Genomic DNA, 10,000 nt, shown 5'->3' with positions numbered 1-10,000 from the left:
CAGATCTTACGGGAGGCTATTATGATATGTGATATGCTGATAGCCTACATGGCATTTGACCAAATAATATAGATAACCAATACGCTTCTTATATGCCTCAATAACGGGACCAATTTGGCTTCCATCAGCGGTGACCACTGCGAGCTGTTATGTGTGGTCAAGATAAAAGTTACATCGTGCTATACGCCATTTTCCAATGAATTTTGTAATAATGTAATTCTGCTGTGGTTTACATTACATTAATCTGACCTAAAAAACCCAATAAACTGCCCGCTTTAACGGTATAAAGATACATGAGGTTGCATCGGGGTGTCGTTTGTAAAATCCCTTACTTGATGGTGTAGGCTACTTCATCTGAAAACACATAGCCATCTACCTCTGCAGCATGGGGCAGCTGTCATTCTGAATGACGTAAGGCGCAAGTACAGCCCTCCCGGTCGAGAGGGCGTGAAACTAGTGAGTCCCGTAGTCCCACAGACCTCACCTGTCCTCTATGATTACCTCATGGGTCCACTATCCACACACACACACACACACACACACACACACACACACACACACACACACACACACACACACACACACACACACACACACACACACACACACACACACACACACACACACACACACACACACACACACACACACACACCAGGGCAGATTCTTCTTCTCAGAAAAGTAGATCCATTCAGAAATTGTAGATAGAATATGTATTGCAACCTCAATCACACTGAGAATCATATTACATCAATTTTGTGGTTTGTGACGATCTTTGCGAGTGGAATCGGGTTTTATTTTTGTTGAGAAGTCTAGTTTAGGCCTACATCCAGTGTGGCTGTTTAACGTTAGGGTCTATCGCCACTGGCCTGGGCAGATTTCTCAGCGCCTCAGCTAAGCCCGGCCCCCTCGCCCTGATCCCATTCTACAAAATTAGCACTGTAGCCTACTTAGCATAATATCATAACATAACCGCGACTTTATGGATGCTATCAGGGCAGATGATCTGCCCTGACCAATGACAGGTTGGTGGCCCTGTCTGCTTTGAAAAATATACAACAAACATATTACTCCGCTCATCTCTAACCTGTGGGATTTTATTAACTCCATTGCCGCAAAAAAAAAAGTGGCTGGTTAAGGATTCATGTTTGGGGTAGGTACAGTTTGTATATTTGCTATAGCAAAGTTTAAGGTTTTATGACCGAAGTCTTTGCTTAACACTAGAACTACCACGGAGGGGTCAATTGACCTTTTTACCTAAAAGCCCCACAAGGGGGTCATTTGACCCTTTGGACCCTCTGTGGACACTCCTTTTGTTTTGGAAATGTGGCTGTTAGCAGCTCACAGCTGTCACTTGAGACACAGTGTGTGAGTGTGTGTGTGTGTGTGTGTGTGTGTGTGTGTGTGTGTGTGTGTGTGTGTGTGTGTGTGTGTGTGTGTGTGTGTGTGTGTGTGTGTGTGTGTGTGTGTGCGTGTGTGGATCATTTCCAATGCCTGTTGAGTGCTGTATCTCTGCATCTTCGTTCCTTGGAGAGGAGCTTCTTTCACCCAAAAAATCTTGAGGGAAATGAAGCAGTAGTCCACATGCACTGGTATTTATCCATCTAACAATTGCCAGGTTGCATTCACATGAGTCGTTATGGTCACATGGCATGGGAGATTCACACGTTAAAGTTTTTCTCGATTGGTTTGGCTAATTTCTCGAAACTGAGATGACATTCTCAAAACAACACGGACAAATCCCCAAACCAACTTGCAATTTCCCAAAACAGAATGGCATTTTTCATTGCTTTCATCAGATATCAAATGCTTTGTACATGTCTCAAATGTTTAGTACATCTCTGCAGATGGATATGTACAAATACCCTTCAGTTGACACATTCAGCATACATTTAGCACATTTTCCAAATAAATTGACCTTGCTTATCTAAACGAATTAGACAATTCTCAGTCTAATGGTTGCCCTCTCCAAAACACGTCAGCATTATTTCATTGTGTAAGTCATCATATGCAAAGTGGTCTACGCAATTCCCAAAACAGTCAAGGACATCATATTTTAAGAATTTCATTACATAGTAAATTCATGACAGTGTTCAACAGGTCAGATGGTATTGTAACTTTACTAGTTAGTAGAAAATAATTTTACAACCGTGTATACTACAGTTTCCTCTGTTATTTGGCTAATTTCATGACATTTTTTCAAACGACATTCTGTTTTGAACAATTGCTAGTTGCTTTGGCATTTATCCATGTTATTTTGAGAACGTTATCTCTGCTTTGAGAAATGAGCCAAACCCATGAGAAACCTGTGATATATGGGCATTACTTTCTGTATATGAATTTACAGTAAAGAAAGTTACTGATAAATGTCCTTGGTAAATTATCTGTGTTGTCAAACTTCAATGGTTTCACTCACTTTTTCATTTTTATACATAGTCGAAATCTGTTAGCTGAACGTAGATAAAACACCTAACCATTTTGACTGGCAGTGCTTACACAATGACAAAGGGACAATGTATTTTGGGGGTACTGATGATATATGTGGGGAAGAAATTTAGTTTTGACACATGGGTAAACTGTTTTTGGGGTGATATGAGCAAGTGATGAGGATCCATATAGCTGAACCATCCATATGCTGAACCATCCAGTTTATTTTGACAGAAGGACTAAATGAATGCAAATGAGCCAAAGCAATTGAGAAGGATCTATGCCATTTTGATGGTACTGACTATTTATATGTGAGACGGTTTAGTGCTGATGCAAGAATGAGGTGTTTTGGGAGGTATATGACATTTTGCTAGTTATCTGAACTGTTTTGCAGAAGTGTAAGAATGCTTGGCCAAATGACCCAATGGTTATAGGAATGTCATCTCAGTTTCAAGAAATGAGCCAAACCAATCGAGAAAAACTGTAATTCAACCATTATCTGGTTGCAGTCATATGATTCGTCATGATCACATGGGACATTCACACATTCATTGATGACTTATATGAAGAAAATGTGCTGACATGTTTTCAGGACAACCATTACACTGAGAATCAACCAATTGGGATAGATCAGCAAGGTACATTCATTTGAAAATTCTACTAAATGTAAGCTGATTGTGTTAAATGTAGGATACTTGTACATAGCCATTTGCAAGGATGTACTAAATGATTGAGACATGTACAAAAGCATTTGAAATTTGATGAAAGCAATGATAAATGCCATCCTGTTGTGAGGAACTGCAAATTAGTTTTGGGATTTGTCCATGTTTTGAGAATGACATCTCAGTTTCAAGAAATGAGCCAAACCAATTGAGAAAAACTGTAACACACTGTCCGCCAAACTGTGCTATCTGTCTTTGCTGCTGATATCTTCATGCAAGTTGCTATTTACCTGTGGTGATTTTGGAGGCTGACAGCCCTTGGGAAGAAGCTGTCTGTCCCTGTTTGTCTTGGCTGTTAGCACTGTAAGGTGTGACCCCCTCACCCCTCACCCCACACACGGCCCCTAACAGCCTCATTACCATAACAAAATGAGTGATTAGTGTATTAGGTAAAAGCCGCCGGGTCAAATGACCCCTCTCTGGTACTTCTAGGTAGGCAGAAAAATCCTGGTAGTTCTAGTGTTAATGGGTAACTGTCTGTTATTTAATGAAATTTGTGGGCTTGCAATGTAAAATCTGCTTCTGCTACCCCCACGACTAGCCGACTAGCTGACAACATTCTCTGAGAAGCTGTGTTGGGCTTACTACATAGTTTAAACAAAGCGTGAGGGATTATGAATCAAGTCTTTGTAAAATAGGGAAACTGGAAGTTATTTAATGAAATATCTGAGCTTATTGAGCTTGGGATGTTGTTGACAGCTTCATTTATGCTCAGTATTGTCTGCTGTGTCCCCGAAAACTAGCTAAAAAAATACACCTGCTCACGGTCCTGCCTAGCATTGCAGAACAGGAGCGAGTCTGTTGGATAGTGAGCTTCAGTGGCTGAATGCACAATTCCCCTGTTAAGTTTTAACCATGGCTACTCGTTTCGAAAATAGGCACGTCCTTTCCCGGTATTGATGGCATTTGGTTCTGTGGTGCATTTGAACCGGCAGCAAGGGGACGACTGACTGAATTGAATAGTGTTGCAGGGCTTGTTGATTTGGTTCCATCAAATGTACGAACGGTGAAGGCGAGATCACTCGCCTATATGCAGCAGCAGCTTGTACTGTAGGAGAGTTTGTTTCGCATGTTGGTCTACAAAAAATGCTTCTACATTTCAAACGAGTATGTTTGCACACGAGGAGTTTTGCTCTGCTTTGGCAAAGGCTACGATGCTGTGCTAGCCTTTTCCTGATTGCTGTTGCTGTCCGGTTGCGTGGAGTGCATATTGTTGTCGTGTTGCTTGTCGCAAACTCCAACTCCGCGAGCAGACAAAGCATTTTTCTTGTAATTTCTTAACATGTGTATGCAGTCACTCTGCTTAAATGAGCAAGAGAACTAGCTGCGTGGAGAGAAATGTCAAAAACAGCTTTCTTCAGAACAGAAGTTGAACAGATAACGCGCATGCCTGATAAGTGCGGTGTATCACGGGAGGTGGAGTTTTACTAACACACCAAACACTGTGTGAACGCTCTCCTGTCTTGCCTACATACGCAACGCAACTCGTAAATGATACAGTATTGATTTTATTATTATGGACTTGATCGCCAAAATTTCTGCCCTGCCTGTTTTCCCATCCACCGGCCGCTACTGACACACACACACACACACACACCTGGCCTTACTCATCCGCACACACACACACACACACACACACACACACACACACACACACACACACACACACACACACACAGACAGACAGACAGACAGACGCAGACGCAGACGCGCCCGCTCACCCGCCCGCACGCACGCACGCACGCACGCACACACACACACACACACACACACACACGAAAGACCCAGGAGCTCAAGTAAGGTAGTGGTGCGCAGTGCACATCCAAGACGCAGGTGCAGGACAGAAGGGTCAGACACTGGGGAAGTAAAGCTGAGCATGCAGCCATTCAACTATATTCATAAAGACCCAGGAGCTGTCAACATGTAAGTGACTGATGTTAGATTGTGGAGCTGAACATTCAACATATTACTGTATATTACATTATAATATTATACACATTATATTGTGGAGCTGAACAGGGCTGGAACGGGCTGCTAAACCACAAGTAAGAAGCAGAGTGCACTGTGGGACCAGAACTTGTTGTAATGGTTGCTGGGGATCAAATAATATACTTATGCTCAATGACATACAACCCAACTGATACATATTCTTATTCTCTGGGTTTTCTGGGAATACACTACCAGCAGCCTCTTTGTGCAGATGGGCCCGACGGCGGACGGCCTGACCTGACGGCAGCTTGTTCTGCTTTAAAGCAACACCATAGCAACATGTTCTGCTGTTGCAATACCATAGCAACATGTTCTGCTTTAAAGCAACACCATAGCAACATGTTCTGCTTTAAAACAACACCATAGCAACATGTTCTGCTTTAAAGCAACACCATAGCAACACTGTATTGTAAAGCTGGATTCCAAATTTAAAGACCAACACCATAGCAGCATGTTCTGCTTTAAAGACCAACACCATGGCAACATGTTATGTTCACACAAGACAGCTATAATTGTATAGGATACTAATATATTGGGTATCACCTGAAAGGTAATGTTGTCTGCTTACATGTGGTACCACTCACAATGCTCTAAGACAAATGGTAGTGAAGTTATGAGGCAAAATGGGGCCAAATGTCAGGTGTTTTTGATAAAAAAATAAACATCCAAAATCTAAATAATGTTATATCTGGTCATTCCACACCTTGGATAATGGGAATCACAGCAATTGTCAACAAAAAAAAAAAGTTTATTTTGAAAATATACCTGTCCTCACCTGTCCTCTATGTTTACCTCATGGCTCCACACACACACAGACACAGACACACACACACGCACGCACGCACGCACGTGCGCGCACACACACACACACACACACACACACACACACACACACACACACACACACACACACACACACACACACACACACACACACACACACACACACACACACACACACACACACACACACACACCTCTGGCCTCACAAAAGTGAGTACACCCCAGATTAAAATCCGGTAGAGAAGGGGCTGTGTTGTCTTGAATCGTCTCGAATCGTCTTGAAATGAAAAGGGATTAAAAGGGAGGTCATCTGTGTTCGTTTCAACCTTTCTTTACATTGAACTTTTACATTTTGAGTCTGCATATGACTTAAATAGATTGGTGTGAGATGTGAATGGAATCCTATGGAGAATATCATGATCTGCTTCAGTAATCACAGTGCATGTTGATATGCATTGTGAGGATGTGAATTCTCTTCCCCTCCTCACCGCTCCGTTTATGAATGCGCACAGACAGCGTTTGCAACAGCAAGCGCATAAAGTGACTCTCTCTCTCTCTCTCTCGGTTGCGCAAACGGAGCACTTGCACACACACACACACACACACACACACAATACTGATTCGGGACTTGTGCAACATGTAAATGAACTTTGTTGTGTCTGGTTTTGTTGGGGTGAATGTTGTGACTATGGGGGGGAAAAGTTTGGACAGTTTTGGTTGTCGCGGGCGGCGCCATTAACCACGAGGTTCTAATACATCGCATTTCATATTTCACACTTTGCCGTTAAAACAGTCCCTCCATAACATCCACAGCATCTAGTGAGGTACCCGCTAGCATGTTCCACTACCCAACGCACCACAGTTTCCTCTCCAGTCCACTCATTCACTGCGCAAACATTCAACATCCATTCCTCCACTCACCAGTCCACTGCACACACCAGCTCCGCCTCCATCCTTCCTCAGCGAAAGCGCTTCCGCTGGGAGAGCGCACCTTTTCTGTCCATGTCTAACTGTCAATCAAACTGTCATATTGTCCGCGATCCATTTTGTTTGTTATTTTCGACATTTAGTTGTTTATTTGTAATCTTGGTTATTATGTTATGACATGTCATTGGTGGGGGGAATAATGTATATGTACTTTGATATTGTTTTGGCCAATTTTAATATTGTAAATATTATGTGGGGAAATGTGATTGGTGGTTTAGGGAGTAGAACCAATGGGGTTTCAGGGGACTCTGATTGGGTGTAATATACTGCAAAGGGGTTTTCCTATTTAAGGGGCCCTCATTCTCTGTTATGGTTAGAGAGGGGGAAGGAGGCTTGATGTGAGGCTGCCTGGAAAATGTAAGTTGAACTCTGCTTTTGACTGCTATATTTTTGCTGGACTTTGTTGCTAAACCGGAGCTAAAAGCCACTAGCATTTTTGTTTGCAGTTCTTAAGCATTCTTTTTCATACAGACATTTTGCACCTTTTTGAACTGAAGATTATTTTTTCCATTTTTGTTGGATATTTTTGTTGGATTTTTGGACTGTGGATTTTTGCACTTGGACATTTAATACTGCACTGTAAAAAATAAAATACACCTATATTTTGGATTTCTGACCCTCGTTTCCGTTTTTCCTCCCATCTTCATGGTTGCCTTACCCCCCACTTGGGGGTGACCGCTCACATCCTCACATGCATGTTTCTTTTAGGTGTATTTCAGATTGCCAATGTTGACAGCATTCATGCATCCCCAAACCATGTCAGTCCCACTACCATGCTTGGCTATTGAGAGGATGTACTTTTTTTGTAAAACTCACTTGCTTACCACCACACATGCTTGACACCATCTAAAGTATATTTGTTTATCATGGTCTCTTCAGATCACACGACATGGTTCCAGTGATCCATATCCTTGGTCTGTTCATCTCTCTAGAGACCAAGATAAACAAATTGACATTTCTGTAATGCTTTCCTATGAAAAGATAAGATAAAGATACTTATACTTGTAAAGATAAAGATACTCACAAATCTGCAAAAATGTGATTCTGGATCGATTCGATTCTGGATCGGATTCGAATCGATCCAGGAAATTTTGATCGATTCCCAGCCCTATGTCTAAGCCAAAACACACAAGCACACAAACACACACAAACACACACACACACACACACACACACACACACACACACACACACACACACACACACACAGACACACACACACACACACACACACACACACACACACACACACACACACACACCTCTGGCCTTACTCCTCTGTTTAACAATTGGATGTTTCGCAGCGCTCACACACACACACACACACACACACAGACACACATACACACACAAACACACACACACACACACAGAAACACACACACACACAGACACACACACACAGACACACAGACACACAGACACACACACACACACACACACACACACACACACACACACACACACACACACACACACACACACACACACACACACACACACACACACACACACACACTGTAGTGTGTGCCACTGCAAAGATGATGATATCTGTATCTGTATCTGAATGTTTCCATGGTGGTCTGTTTAGTGTGCTGCATGACATCCTCTTTGTGTCTCTAGTACTGACTATTTCTCTCACGTCCAAAACAGCTGAGCTGATAACCTCTGCTGATTAGTAATGGGCATTTAAACCACACGGTTTCATAATTATGCTGCACAATAATTCAAAGTGGCAAATGAGAGCCCTTCGTTCAGATCAGTGAGCTATAAAGTGAGCTATATTCTCTTTCCTTAGTCTTAGTCTCTGAGGTCTTTCCTTAAGCCACTGCTATTGACATCTCTTATGTACCTAACATCTTTATGTACCTAATTTGCTGGTAGACAGGGACATTGAGTCCATGTACTCGTCTACATCCACCACACCTAAGAGACGTAACTGCACCAAAGCACTCAATTCATTGTCCTCCCTTTCCAAAAACAATGATACAATTTTTACGAGTGCTGACAAAGGTGGAGGTCTTGTCTGTATGAACAGAGCTGATTATGAAAAAGAAGTACTGAGACAACTATCGGATGCTGCTTCTTACCAAAAATTACAAAATAACCCCACAGCAGCTTATAAGAGGGAAATTGACTTTTTCTTGAATGTTGCCTTTGAGAATGGTTATATCACTACACAGGAGAGGACATTTCTTTCCTCTGATAGCCCAACCATCCCTGTCATCTACATACTACCCAAAGTGCACAAAGCATACAATACATTCCCAACCGGTCGCCCCATTGTATCCAGCATTGGTTCACTAACAGAACCTCTCTCCCAATTCGTTGATGCGCACCTGAGACCGCTTGTGGAGGCCCTACCCTCCTATCTCAAAGACACTGGGGATTTCATTGAAACGCTTGCACAAGTTGACTTGGGGGCAGATGAAGTTTTTTTAATCACCATGGACGTCACCAGTCTTTATACTAATATACCCCACGACATTGGCCTGACAACGCTAAAGTTTTTCTGGACACTCGACCCCAATGTTCCCCACCCACTGAATTTCTTACAGAGATGGCAAAACTTGTCCTAACCAAGAACTATTTTTTATTCAATAATGACTTTTTTCTTCAAGTCAGAGGGACAGCGATGGGTGCAACTTTCGCCCCTGATTATGCCAATTTATTCATGGGCTTCTTGGAACATCAGTACATACACACCAATAACCCATTCACTGACCATATCGTAACATACAAACGTTATATAGATGATTTATTCATCATATGGAAAGGCACAGAAGAACAATTGACACAATTCCACCAATACATGAACAGTCTGGTGGACACCATTACCTTCAGCCTGGAATACGATAAAAATCAAATAAATTTTTTGGACACATGGGTCAAACGAAAAGATGGCAAACTTTATACTACACTGTACAAGAAACCTACGGACAAAAACAGTTGTTTACATGCCTCTAGCTTCCACCCAGAACCGACCAAGCGAGGGCTCCCCTACAGTCAATTCTTGCACGTGAGATGCATTTGCCAGAGAGATGAAGACTTCAGGACAGAGGCAGATACGCTGTATGGACAGTTCACTCAAC

The 10,000-nt window shown here is 42.3% G+C and overlaps 1 protein-coding gene across 1 annotated transcript in view; it reads right to left on the bottom strand.

The window, feature by feature from the left end:
- The window catches only part of LOC134444571 (NACHT, LRR and PYD domains-containing protein 12-like), a 55,179-nt gene that overhangs the window by 22,542 nt on the left and 22,637 nt on the right, over positions 1-10,000 (bottom strand). The gene's annotated exons all lie outside the window — the stretch shown is intronic.

This window comes from Engraulis encrasicolus, unplaced genomic scaffold (genome assembly GCF_034702125.1).
Source record: "Engraulis encrasicolus isolate BLACKSEA-1 unplaced genomic scaffold, IST_EnEncr_1.0 scaffold_59_np1212, whole genome shotgun sequence".
Taxonomy (NCBI): domain Eukaryota; kingdom Metazoa; phylum Chordata; class Actinopteri; order Clupeiformes; family Engraulidae; genus Engraulis; species Engraulis encrasicolus.
This window is presented reverse-complemented; position numbering and strand designations above follow the sequence as displayed.